Source organism: Solenopsis invicta, chromosome 7 (assembly GCF_016802725.1).
Source record: "Solenopsis invicta isolate M01_SB chromosome 7, UNIL_Sinv_3.0, whole genome shotgun sequence".
In the NCBI taxonomy this organism is placed as follows: domain Eukaryota; kingdom Metazoa; phylum Arthropoda; class Insecta; order Hymenoptera; family Formicidae; genus Solenopsis; species Solenopsis invicta.
This window is the reverse complement of record NC_052670.1, coordinates 8368990-8382102: the sequence shown is the minus strand read 5'-3', so window position 1 is coordinate 8382102 and position 13113 is coordinate 8368990. Positions and strand designations below refer to the sequence as shown.

Below are 13113 nucleotides of genomic sequence, written 5' to 3'. Positions count from 1 at the left end.
TTCGCCTTCTCGTTCCGTTCTACCGATAGTACCTATATCTTCTCGTCATCTTCTGCCTTCCGTCGTATTCTTCGTTTACGAACCACCGACCTCGGCCGAGACTACGCCCACGGTGCAATATAGTAACGCAGTGTCTTGCTCACAGACACGCCTAGGATATTTTCACCAAGTGCCAATCGCCGCTTCCGATTGCGAATCGATCGAATTGCGAGTCATTATGTAATTTATCGAAATTTCTTAGCTTTGAATATTAAGAATCTTGAAACGCTAATATTAACGATGCATCGCAAACTGACGCATTTATATATATTTTTTATAAAATGGTCTAACATCTAAAAGATTGACGTTAGCACTAAAAACTAATAACGTTTCTTTTATTCGCTCGTCATGGGAGACGTACGCTCCGCTTTTTACGCAAGCGTAATCGCTAATCATAATGGACGTGTCATGGCATGTATAGGCAGAAAATAAAAGAAATATAATTGCAAAAAGGACTCGCGCGCGTCCTCCTCGCGCCTTGAGAGACGGCGGTCGATTTCACGCTTTTCACGACGGTGAACGCACGAGCGAAACGCGACACATCCGACGGAGTCGCAAGTTTTTTATTTCCCCCGCTGTCAATCACTGCGAAAAGCCCGGATTACTGTTACTGTTGGAGCGCATTTGACGAGAGCGGAGGTACCTGGCGCGATGGTACAAAAGAGCCGGCAAGGGTTGAGAAGAATCGATAGGGCATCTCACCGACAGATTCCGCGAAGGAATAAATCGAGATCGGGTCGATCTACTCCGAGGTATCCGCGGAATCCGTTGTATTCGAACAAATCGCAGGAATCGGCTATAATGGAGCCATTACGTCGACTGCCGTCGCTCGTTCGAGAAGGACTGATCGAATTTTCCCACTTCGAAACAGTCGTTCTCAAAGTACAGCGAATACGAATGCTCGGAGAAAATCCATGCCGACGACGGTTCTTTGAAATAAATACAAGACACAAAAACACACAATAATTTTTATATTATAATATTACGAAAAGAACGGTGTTGCTGAAATGTATAAAAATTTTGCTGGCTACAGATCTGAAAATAATTTTGTTGGGCTAATCAAAATAATTGTGTAGGACAGCCAAACGAGTTGCTGGAATGTGAAAACATTTTGCATCTTGCTTGAACGTCCTGTAAAATTGTTTTGATGACCCAACAAAATTATTTTCAAATTTATATCTAGTTAAATTTTTTGATACTTCAGCAAAACCGCTTTTTCCGTGTATTTATACCTAAATTTAGTATATAACATTAAAAATGAAATGTAAACAATACGCCTAATATTTAATATTTGTATAACATTGATATGATAATGAGTATCAAAATTGAATTCGATAATGAGCAATGTCACGTTATGCATTCGCCTTTCTGATCTGCTTTCGCGTATGTACGTGGAAAGAATAATTTTATTGTATTATCTAAAAATTTAGCTAAATATCAAAAAATAATTTTATGTTGAATCATCGAAATAATTATGGAACACGTTCAAGAGTGATGATACCAATGCAAAAAGTTTTAATATACATTCTAGCTACGTGCAATATAAATTTTTAATGATTCAACATAATTATTTTCAAATCTGTATGTCGGCAAAATTTCCGTATAAATTTTATTCTGAAAGCTTACGATAGTTTTTTTAACGGATTAAATTTCGCAAGGGTATACGTAATGATATCGCAACGCTGACCGATTTCATAATTATGACTAATACATCAATTTTTTATATCTTTCCTCGTTTAGCTATTCGTTACGCAAGATATAAAAAAATCTCCAACGTTTGATCTTAATTAATGCATACCTGCATTAATTTTCATAAATCATATGAGACGTATTTAGAATCCGTGATCTCATTTGCATATACACATACATATTCAATATCGCGCTATGTTAGCGCGATGAATGAGATAAATATATATTTGAAATATAGAAATCTAAATTTGTGACAGACAAGTTTTTGTTCCGCAACTAGTAAAACTGAAATACGTTGAAAGCAAAAAAAGCCGCGATGAAAAATCTCACTTTTCTATCAATATTTCGTACAATAACAAAAAGTAACAAAACATTTTATCTTCCAAGTATTTCTGTTCTTTATATATTTTATTATCGCTCGATATTTTCCGCTTTCCTTTTTTAAATAAATGATACTTGTCATTATTTGACTGACGTTAATATTTTTCAAGTTACATGTAATGCAAAATAATATAAACGATAAATTAAATAGATGCTCGTTAGTACAAGAGTATGACGAACTATACTGTCGGTTTCTAAATCGACTAGTAACAAAGTCTTCTCAGTCAAGTGAACCAGCATAAAATCGTTTAATATACGATCGCGTACGATCCACCCATACTTAAATCGCTCAAACGAAACGAAACGAGAAGAGTAGCTGGATGCCAACGAAAGAAAAATACCGTTGATAGGCTATTAAGCTAGTCAACACCCTCTAGAGTTATGGCATCCCGCGTTCGCTGTCTACCTGTTAATTACAGTCAGAACCGCAATCTAACGTCACGATCGCTTCCAATACCGAAACGGTTAAAAGCAGCATATATCACCATCCAGTTTTTCTCGTGATACTCTTTGACAAGTGTATTGACAGGATAATTAAGAATCGTCAAATAGTCAAGACAAAAATATCTTTCTATAAAATCTTTCCATAAAATAAAATCTATGAATCCGCGTCACACGCACAGCTGACGTCTTGATAAATTTTTTTCTGAATCATATTATTTTATGAAAGCTTAAGTCATGTTGATCAAGGTATGCGGAAGATTGAATAATTTTTGGGTAAATTTATTACATTTCCAACGCATTTCTTAACATCGTTTAGTTCTCTGATTATTATAAAAGAAATTGTTTCATCCTTTGCTCGTCATAATTAAAACGAGAGGAGCTTACGCACTAATAACTCCCAGGTCTACGACGACGTCGTTAGACGACAGGTGCATTATAAGTGCTTCGGCGATCTTACGCGAGAGAAGTACCGTTAACGGTAACGATAATAAGCGCCAACAATAACGCATAATTATAGCTATTACTGCTGTTATTACTATTATCGTGCATCGTTACGAGCCGCGTTGGTTCATTGGTTGTAGGCGGACTAGCGAGATGACCAACGATGTGAAAAGATGCGCTTTATAGGCGGGAGTTTATGTGCGCACACTAACATGAGATTTGGTTTGTTTTACAAGAAATTTTATAGAAAATGATAACAACGGCGCACAGCGCGAGAAAACTATTGTCAACGGGAGTATCTTATTAGAATATTAGAAACAAACGTGTTAATCTTCACGAAGTGTGGGCACACAATAATGATTCATAATAAAGAACTACGTGTTGCAAAACGTATCTATCACAAATACGGCTGACTTTTGACGAATAATTATTTTATTAGATTTGCGATTCTATTGAACACCATATTTAAAAAATAAATAAATATAATGCACCGTATTTGATATGTTCCATATTTAACCTTTAGACCGTCAGCATTGGATCTATTGCAATCCCTTTAAAAAATTCCCGAAATATTGTACTTATATCTTAAAAATAATCTATGTAATGGGGGATTATTAGACTTTCCGGTGGTTTAAAGGTTAATAATATTGCATGGAAAAAACAATTTTGCCGAATTATCTAAAAATTTAGCTAAATACTAGATTTAAAAATAAATTTTTCTGGACCATTAAAATAGTAATGAAAAACGTTCAAGTATAATGGGCAACGCAGCAAAATGTTTCGAGCGTTTAACGCCCTACGTAATTATTTTGACGATCTAACAAAATTAATTTCAAATCTCTATCCAGTTAAATTTTTAAGTGCTTTTACAAAACTGTTCTTCCCATGTGTGTTCTCTTTTATATTCTTCCACTGACTGCTCGTACGTATGTGTAAATCGAAGATAAAAAAAAAGCATGTAAAAATATATTAAAATGGACCACAAAAAAGCCACGAATAAAGGCTATTAGCGACTGACAATCACCGGACATTATTAAATTCTGGCCTACTTACGGTCGGTTAACCGGGATGATGAAATTCGATAAAACGCCGTCTCACCTCGGAGGACAATATCGATTAATTGGCAGACTTTCGCGGTGAGTTTGCCGTTAAAAAAGCGGAGCGACGCGAATTATAAGGTGACCGTGGCAGGGAACTAAGTACGAAAAAGACCCGTGTCGAAACACTTAAGATCCTCGACGGTAATTAACCACCGCGCCGCCGGCCGAAGAGCAAGCGTCGCAGGTGAACGACGAATTTATTACGATCCTAATTGTAAGCGTAATTCAAATTACGAGCGTAAATTACGGTCTGCGCCGTGCCGGCGCCGATATTTTTCAATGTAAATGCCCGTTGTCAAGGAAGAGACATCGCGACGTTATCGCGACGAATATTGCTCGTAGAAAAATCTGAACTTGACAATGGAGACATGTGATTACGGAAAGAAAGACGGTACTGTTATTATTTATCGTTCGAACGAGGACGACTGTAGCGCAGTAAACAACAAGAGCGCAGTAAACTCGTTTCTATAGCAAACGCAGCGGAACGACTCTCCGCTTCGCGTTTCTTCGTCAATAATGCAGCGGCTGTTTCAGTCGCAAAGCTTTCGAAGCTAATGCTTCCAAAGATAATAACGTAGGAAAAGGACGCCGGAGGGCGCATATGTTTCTACGCATAGATAATGAGAGAAACGGGGTTAATCGCAGTAGTAAAGCGTTAGTTCACGTCGCTGGACCGCCCGCTCGCTGCACGGGGCGATCATAAACTATGAATGCACGCGGCTTTTCAAGCTATTTCGAAACAATGAAGATCTGAAATTCCTGAAGATTCTCTACACGCGCAACTCTCTGCGGATAATGTCCGATGCAAATTCCGCAGTTATGCTAAGTAAACTAAGTTGCGCCAAAGTACACCACAGAATGTCAAAGATTCCAGATTAATTCTAAGCTAAATCCCCCATCGTTCTCTGCGAGAGCATTCCGTGGCACTCCACTTACGTATTCGAGCCCACTTTAACGTCCTTTGACGACGCCTCGTCACTCCTTGCCGCTTTAAAATACCTCTACTCACCCTAGCCAAGCTTATTCCGCTTTCTCAGATCGAACTACTAAAACCGATGATAAAGCCAAATCGTAATTTTCCTGACCGCCTGTAAAACTTGTAACATGACGCTTACGAGGCAGCATAATGACAACAACAACGTTACGAACGAGCGAGTCGCGGAGTTAGCGGAGAGATATTAGGGACAGGCGCGCAGTTTCCTCGCTCCGAGATCTAGCGGCGCGCCGCGGCGGAACGACTCCTCTTCGCCGTCTCTACTACACTAGTAGTCGTAATAATAAAGCGTCCGTGCGGTATATAGCCCGATAATAAGTTCCTGGTTTACGGTTCATCGGCAGGTTATCCCCTTGGTGGATCGGCCTACCGTCGGACTTAAAATGACCGTCTCGTGCACGGCTCGATTTTCAGCCTTCATGCACGACGCGAGACAACGAATGAGAGCTCGAATGACTGCCCGGTCGCTCGCTCGCTCGCTCACTCGCTCGCTTTGCCTGCCGATGTTGTGTATGTGCCTGCCGGCCTTTCTATTCCTGCCCGTGCCTCTTTTTCACCACCGCACCATCGCATCGATACGCCCGCACGCTCACCCTTTCACCTAGAGGCGTGGTGCGCGCGATATCGCGCTCCTGCGGGCGCAATTACGACGCCGCCGGGGAAAATGTAAAATAACGACCACCGACGTATGTCGATCCTCGCCTCCAGGCGAATTAATCGCTCTCCGGGGCAATCGACTCCATTGTAACGGGGCGTGTTCCATAAGCTTCCCTCTTATCACGAAGAACTACTAAACTAGTCGATAAAAAGATGCGTAACATGATAATAAGAAATACTGTTACCTCTACACCATAGACTCAATTGATTAACTGATTTTAAATTTAGATGTAAAATATAAAATATTTAAAAATTTGCTTTAACGTGAATATATAGAATTTACATTAAAAAATAAAACAGCAGACACATTACTATAAAATAAAATAATGAAAAAAAAATATTGAAAGAGACATTGATAAAATTAAATGTAAAATATATTTTATACAATATATTTATACATCTCCTGAAAGATAAAGCTGATAAAAAAAATATTTGAAGAATGAAAAAAAAAGCAAATCAAAGATCTTTTTCATTATGTTTTTCGTTATGTGTGAGTTTCTCGTAAGATCACAGGACGATGGGTTCGATGTCGATGTGGGTCGTCACCCCTGGACAATTGCACTCGCGCGAAGCTGTGAAGCAACGTGCGATTAGCAAATTATCCTCCGGCATTGACCTACAAGCAACGGCAAACCTGTTCGCATTGCTGCTTAGCTCTACTTTGCCTATCAATTTGCGGAATACACGTTACGCTCGTTTATTCACCGCGGGCGGGACACCTTTCACCTGACGAGGCAACGGATCCGCAGGCGCAGTTGCAGCGCGTTGCAGTTGCACCATGCACGCCACCACTAGAGATCACCGAAAGAATCCGAACGTAACGATCCGCGCGTATGCGCCCCGCTTAATCGTGCTCCAGGTTAATTATCCCTTCGACAAACCGTGCATCTAGTTACCACGCTCTCACGCTTTTACGGATCAGCCGTGTATCGCGAGCTTTGACCATTCGTCAATCGGACGTTAATTGTGCTCGATCATAGCGTAAGTACTCTCCGCTACGTAAATGGCGCACGCATCGGAAATACGAATGTTGTCTTGCAATCAAGCTGAAATATGCTGAACGAACACCATCGGATCATTAAATTGTTTTATGTAACTTTAATATAAAAAATAAAAATAAACACTAAAAGAATAATTGGTCAGGCACAGAAAAAAATTACAAGTATCAAATCAACAATTCATTGTTTCATATATACATAAGCAAGAATATATAATCTTCTTGAAAGAATTTGTAATCTTAAACAGACATAATTTGCTAACATAAAGAAATTTTGTTTTTTTTCGTGTAAGCAAATCATGTCTGTTTAAGATTATCAGATTCTTTCAAGAAGATTTTACATTCTTACTTAGGTATAAAACTATGAATTGTTGATTTAATACTAATTCTTTTTCTGTGTATAGTTATGCAAGAAACGTCCACATGAAGTCTGCTCGAAGAAAAATGCAAATAATATTTGATGCGATTTAAAAATGTAGGTAAAAACTGGTTTCTTTAAAATTAATTTTGGATCTTTTTTCTTTAATGTAGAAAAATCTACATTACTGATTACAATAATTAAAAAATTATAATTTTGTGGGTTGGACGTTTCTTGCGCAACTATGGCCAATTGTAAGTTTGACACGTACTAAATTAATTGAAACGATCTCGTGCGTATATTGTATGAAACGGCAAATCCGCGCAGACATTTATCTCGCCTGGTGATCCACTTAAAAAATCGGTTAGTCAAAAATTCTAAAAAAAAAAAAAAATGAAAGAAAGAAACCGCAAAAACATTAACGGCACAGCATGCCGCGTTAGTGGAGAATCTTGGCTTCCTGTGGTTGATGGCGAGCCTCCACTCTAAATGTGTATTACGCACGCTACGGGGTGTCCGAAAATTTTGCTCCAACGCAAAAAAAAGAAAGAGATTTATATAAAACACTGTCAAAAGTGTTACCGTGTATCCTTGCCCTCATTAATCGCGGCCGTATCTTTGAAATGTAATATTGTTCACGGAGGGAAGGAGCGCCGCGCGCCGTGCCGCCGAGCGCTCCAGTTGCCGGGGCAGTAACGAGCCGATTCTTTCCGGGCACACGGTAGACGCGCCGCACACGTGCGCATCGAGCGAACCCGAGAATTTCTCGGGCAAATATAATATACGAGTACGTGGAGCCCGCGGGGAGCAACGTCCACGGCGGAGACCATAATCTCAGTTGGACGATGGTACCACACCCATGGGGGGTCGGTCGGGAGAGATAGCTCGACCACGTCGTAGTCGGCCACGGAGGACGGGAGGGACGAAGCCGGCACGAAGACGACCGGTGTACTCCGCCAACGGATTCAAGTACTCTCCGGCCGGCGTGCCTCGCCCGGCGAACGCGTAACCACCTTTCACCCGCGTGTATGTATTACACCGTAGGTACATACGAGTGGAGATCCTACTATGGGTCCGTCGCGCCATGAATCGCGATTCGCGCCCGAGATAAGGGCGAGCAGAATGCATCTGCATCCGCGCGCAAAGCAGCGCACTACGTGACAAAATTCAAGGCCGACTGGAAAATCTGACGGAAATTGAACGTGCTCGTCGCGCGGAAAATGTAGACGATGATAAAACTTGAAACTTAATTCTTTTCTTTTTTCAACGTGAAAATCTTATGAACAATTCGGTGCTCGCAGTTATTAAAAAGAGAATTTTTACAGCGCAAGTAACGACCAGTCCTCCTTTACTCGAGTGATTCCGGCAACTTTCTTTTTGCACGCAAATTATCTTTTTTATGAAATGAATAAAGATAAAGAAGCAAAGGTTTCTTCGCTTAATTAAAGGGCGGAGCGGATCGTGTCCGGTACGAGGAGGAAGTAATCGGGCACGAATTTTATTTTAATTCATATCACGGCGACGCGAACGTCATTCGCATAAAAATGATTTTCGTGTAGGCCAAAAAAAGGTTTAAACGGGTTGGCATGCACGTTATCGATACTTGTGCTCACAGGAACCGCGGTCGATCGACTTTCAAGAGGTTTCGTGCACACGATACTGGTCCGACCAGATCGTAAGAAGGCTGAATGAAGAGGACCGCAAAGAAAGAGGACCACGTAGAAGAGGGCAGAAAAAACGTCCGAGATCGAGTCAGAACTCTTTTATACCGTACCGAACAATGTCCATTCACCGTGCAGAACACACTGTGCCAAATAGCTGCGTAATAAAACTCGAATAAAACGATCGGAGCACTCTGATCTCGAGCCTATCACCTTACCTCCTGCGTAATGTACGCACACGCTGAGATTTACTCTACATAATCAGATTAAAACGGCACAGGCGGTTTTTTATGTGATCTACATTCTTTTCGTGGCGCAGATAAAATCTTTAATCATGAACCGCTCCACTTTCATGTACAGCGTACGGTTGAACAATGAAAGAATTCAGTCATTATAAATTACGTTAGCGCTTAACATTTATTTAAAATAATAGCTCTCGATGCCTTCGCTATATATTCTTTTCGATATTCAGCGGCGTATCTTGAGAAAATCTTGCTTTCAGCACTATTATTGTTAGTTTATTTAATGCATTAAATACTGTCAAAGTGTATCAGAAGGTATCGACCAATTTAAATTCCGCATGAACACCGCATCACCTTAAATGGGTTACCACGTGACGATCGATACGCCAACATGCACGTACACTACGATCAGTCGAGTTTCGTGTATCTTTCGCCGACCGGTAACGAGTTCACTGTATGACTGGCATAGGTCCCGTGGTAGTTGTCGGACCGGATCTCACGACGACAACCCTATGTGAAATAATGGCGTGAAAAATGATTCCGACGGCCGGATAAGCGTGTAAGAGATTTTCCGTGAACGCTCGCTTTAAATTTGTACGTCAAGCGTGTCTTATAAATCGCGGATCACAAATTCTCGCGGCATTTCTCGCGTTAATTATTTTCAGTTTAAAAAAAGACCGAAAACTTTTGGGCTTGTAATTTAATTATTGATTATTTGATTCCGAGTCTTTAATTAAAATAAGATTCTTTGATCAATTTCTAGAATTGATTTTTTTTCTCACAAGAAAATTATAGTAAATATTCAAACACTAATATTATTTATTTATATGAATTAATTTTATTTCTACAGTATCTCTTTTTCAAAGTTTAACAATTAAAATATTTTATATTAGAAAGAGAAAGTGTGTATAAAGCTGGCATATCATTTGGCTGAAACTCACTAAACATTGACAGTTCTGGGTTTATTTTCAATAGTTCTACAGTTCCTGATAGATAAAACAAATAGTTCTGGCCTTTAAAGAGAAAAAAATGCATAGGACAAAGTGAGATGCCAGGTCACGCAGCGACGTTTTTAAAGAGAAATATAAAAATATAAAAATAGATATCGTTGATGAAACGTAATATTGCTAATTTCTTGTTCAACTTAGAACTGTGTTCAAGACTGATAATTTATTCGGGACGGAGTTTCGTAAACTTGAAAGAATATAAAAAAATCACATAATAAATATTAACATTAAGCTATGTACTTGTAAGGCATTTCGTTTCGTTTATTGAATTTTCATATTTCGGTCAATGTTTTCTATTAAAAAATTAAAAACTTGTTGCCTCGAAATTTTTTCTAAAAAAAAAAACTTCATTCTTAACCCTTTCAAGACGGTTATATTAAATAGATGATACACAGGTGTACGTGGAGTCTCGAAAGGGTTAAAGAATCCATTATTAAATTATAGAGAAATCTAAAGTGATTTCGACTTCAGATAAAAAGTTTTGTGTGTAAAATAAATACAAACATTTCTAAATAAACTCTACTTAATAAATCAGAAATCTAAATCTCGCTCGTTTACTTTTCCTGCTCTGCGAGTGCGGTAGTCTGTTCGGTAGTGAAAGGTCCGATCGATTATTGGCAATCATAGATCGCGCGAAGTTCACGGATAACAGAAAAAGGTAAGAATCGATATCCGTACTATGATTAGACTTTAACGAGCGGCGGAGAGAGAAATCAGGGAAAGAGATATCAAGAAAGGCGCTTGACGAATGGCTTCGATCGGACCTTATAAGAAGCGGTTAATCTCAGAAGGAAGAACGGATCCTACGGGCTTTGCAAGATTTATCGTTTCATCTCGAGAGCACCACGAATCCCACTCGTCTTTATCTATTTTCCCCCGGCAACCTCGCGGAACCTTTTTCTCCTCGCGATGAAAGGAAGAAGCGCGCGAGAAGCAGCTTTTCCAATTCGTACTTTGTCCAACTTTTCGTCGCGAAATGCAAATCCCGCAAACGCAAAAAAAAAAGATCGATTAAAAATTAATTCGATACGTGAATATCGCAAAAAATGATGCAAAAAGGGAAGAGAGATGTATCATGAATTTTCCAACAAGCGAAATTAATAAAACGGTATCAATTTATAAAGCGGGTGACGCGCGTATTCTGAAATTTTTTTCCGAAGCATAAATCGATCTGTCCTCTCAACCGTGAGCGACGTCAACAGCGGACGGATCTCCTTTTTCATTTCTCGTCTCGGTAGAAGAAAAAGGATTAATGGCCTCATAGCATGACACCGCGTCGTGATAAGATCGCGAGCTTCCTTTAACTGTCGACTGCCGAGCGTCGGCGATCATATCGGCGACATCCGAATCGCATCGTGTATCTCTCCTGAAGCAGCACGTGAGACGGGCTTTTATCGATTTGTGATTGTGCACGGGCGAGTTTCTTCGCTTGCTGCGCCTTGAAAAGACGCTCTATATTTCGCTCTTACGAATATATCCATCTCTTTCGTGTGATTTAAAATTCGTAATATAATTTCAAGAGCGAGAATATTATTCGCAATTCATAATTCAACAATTTATAAGGGCCATTAATTTACAAAGCGGTTCGTACACTCGGAAAAAAAATTGAAAGACTAAAATATATAATCCAATACGTTCAACTAAACATTGGGTTGATTCAATTGTTATTTAGTTGTACAAAAAAAATATAATTTATTCATGCCTACTATTAACATTTTTTTAATCTAGAATTAACTAAACCAACTCAATATTTAAATGAACATATCAAACTGCATATTTTCATTTTTCAAGAAATTTTTTCTCAGTGTACACACAGAATTCTAAAGAATTTCCAACAAAAATTTCCAGAACCTAAATTTCTCAAGTGGTATTTAAAGAAGAAATCGTTGCATTTCAAAAAAATATAATAAAATTGAATTATTATTTAAAATATTTTCTACAATTTAAAATACACTTCTGTTATGTTTTAAACTTTCAGTATTTTTACAATTTCCTTTTTACTGAACATATGAAATTCCCAACAAGTTCAGTATTTGCGACAATCTTCAGATAGCTGTTTATAAAACTCACGATAGAAGAGTACTACGAAAAACGTCTCACATGTAGTATCCCGAACCTCGGAGAGCAATTTCGCGGATATACGCGCATCGGGACGTGTAAAAAGTGTCGTAGATTGAATATCCAAGAAGATAGTGAACCGCGCGCGGTCGCAACGACTGCATCTCCCGCGGAGGAAAATCGGAATTTCACGGGCGCGAGCGCGGGACGAGATCTACCCATAAAAACCTATCATGCATTCGCGCGGGATAAAATATATATATATATATATATTATATACATATGTATATATCTATATACACACACGCGCGTGCACGAGGTGCGAGATAATAGCATGAAACTCGCGGCACTGAGAAGACGCCGCCGGGGAGCATTAAAAAGAATAGACGCTATCGCGCATTTTCTTCGCGCGATATTCTTTACCTTCACCGTCGAACGAACTGCTCACAAAAGCGGAGCGATCCCTATTTCACTCTAAATCCGCATTTGCAAAGACGTATGCACGCTCGACTTTGCCGGAAGCCGCCGCCTCGCGGATGCATAAATTCGATAAGACCACCCGTTAGTGACGGCACAGCGTGGTAACGCTTCTCGCGTAAAGACCGCGAAGTTAGGAGAGGAGAAAGAGAGAAGAAAATCTCGCGAATAATCTTGCCCCCTTTTACCACTCTACGTTTCCTTTCTCTAAAAGCCTCCCGGCTTTTTCTTCCTCTGACGGGTTTAATTTCATCGAGAGACCCACCGGAAGCTTCAAAGGCGGTCGAACAAATTTCACGTTTGCGGCATCCCCGCGTGCTGAACGGCAAAGCGTGTCTGTATAGCGCTCGTTATTGTCATTGTTTCAAATTGCTACCGTTGAGCTATTACGGCGCTAAATAAATCTTGAGGGACATCTTTCTTCGGTTGACCACGAGGGGCGATAATAAATTGACTTTCGGAGAAGGGTGTTATTATAGTCTATACAATCTATAAGTAAATCTAATAGGTCAAAGTAGGTGGTCTCACAAATATAGGCATTATAGAAAAATGGAGGGACATTTTTAGA

General features: G+C 39.6%; 1 protein-coding gene across 4 annotated transcripts in view; it reads right to left on the bottom strand.

The window, feature by feature from the left end:
• The window catches only part of LOC105201656 (fringe glycosyltransferase), a 116207-nt gene that overhangs the window by 42545 nt on the left and 60549 nt on the right, over window positions 1-13113 (bottom strand). The gene's annotated exons all lie outside the window — the stretch shown is intronic.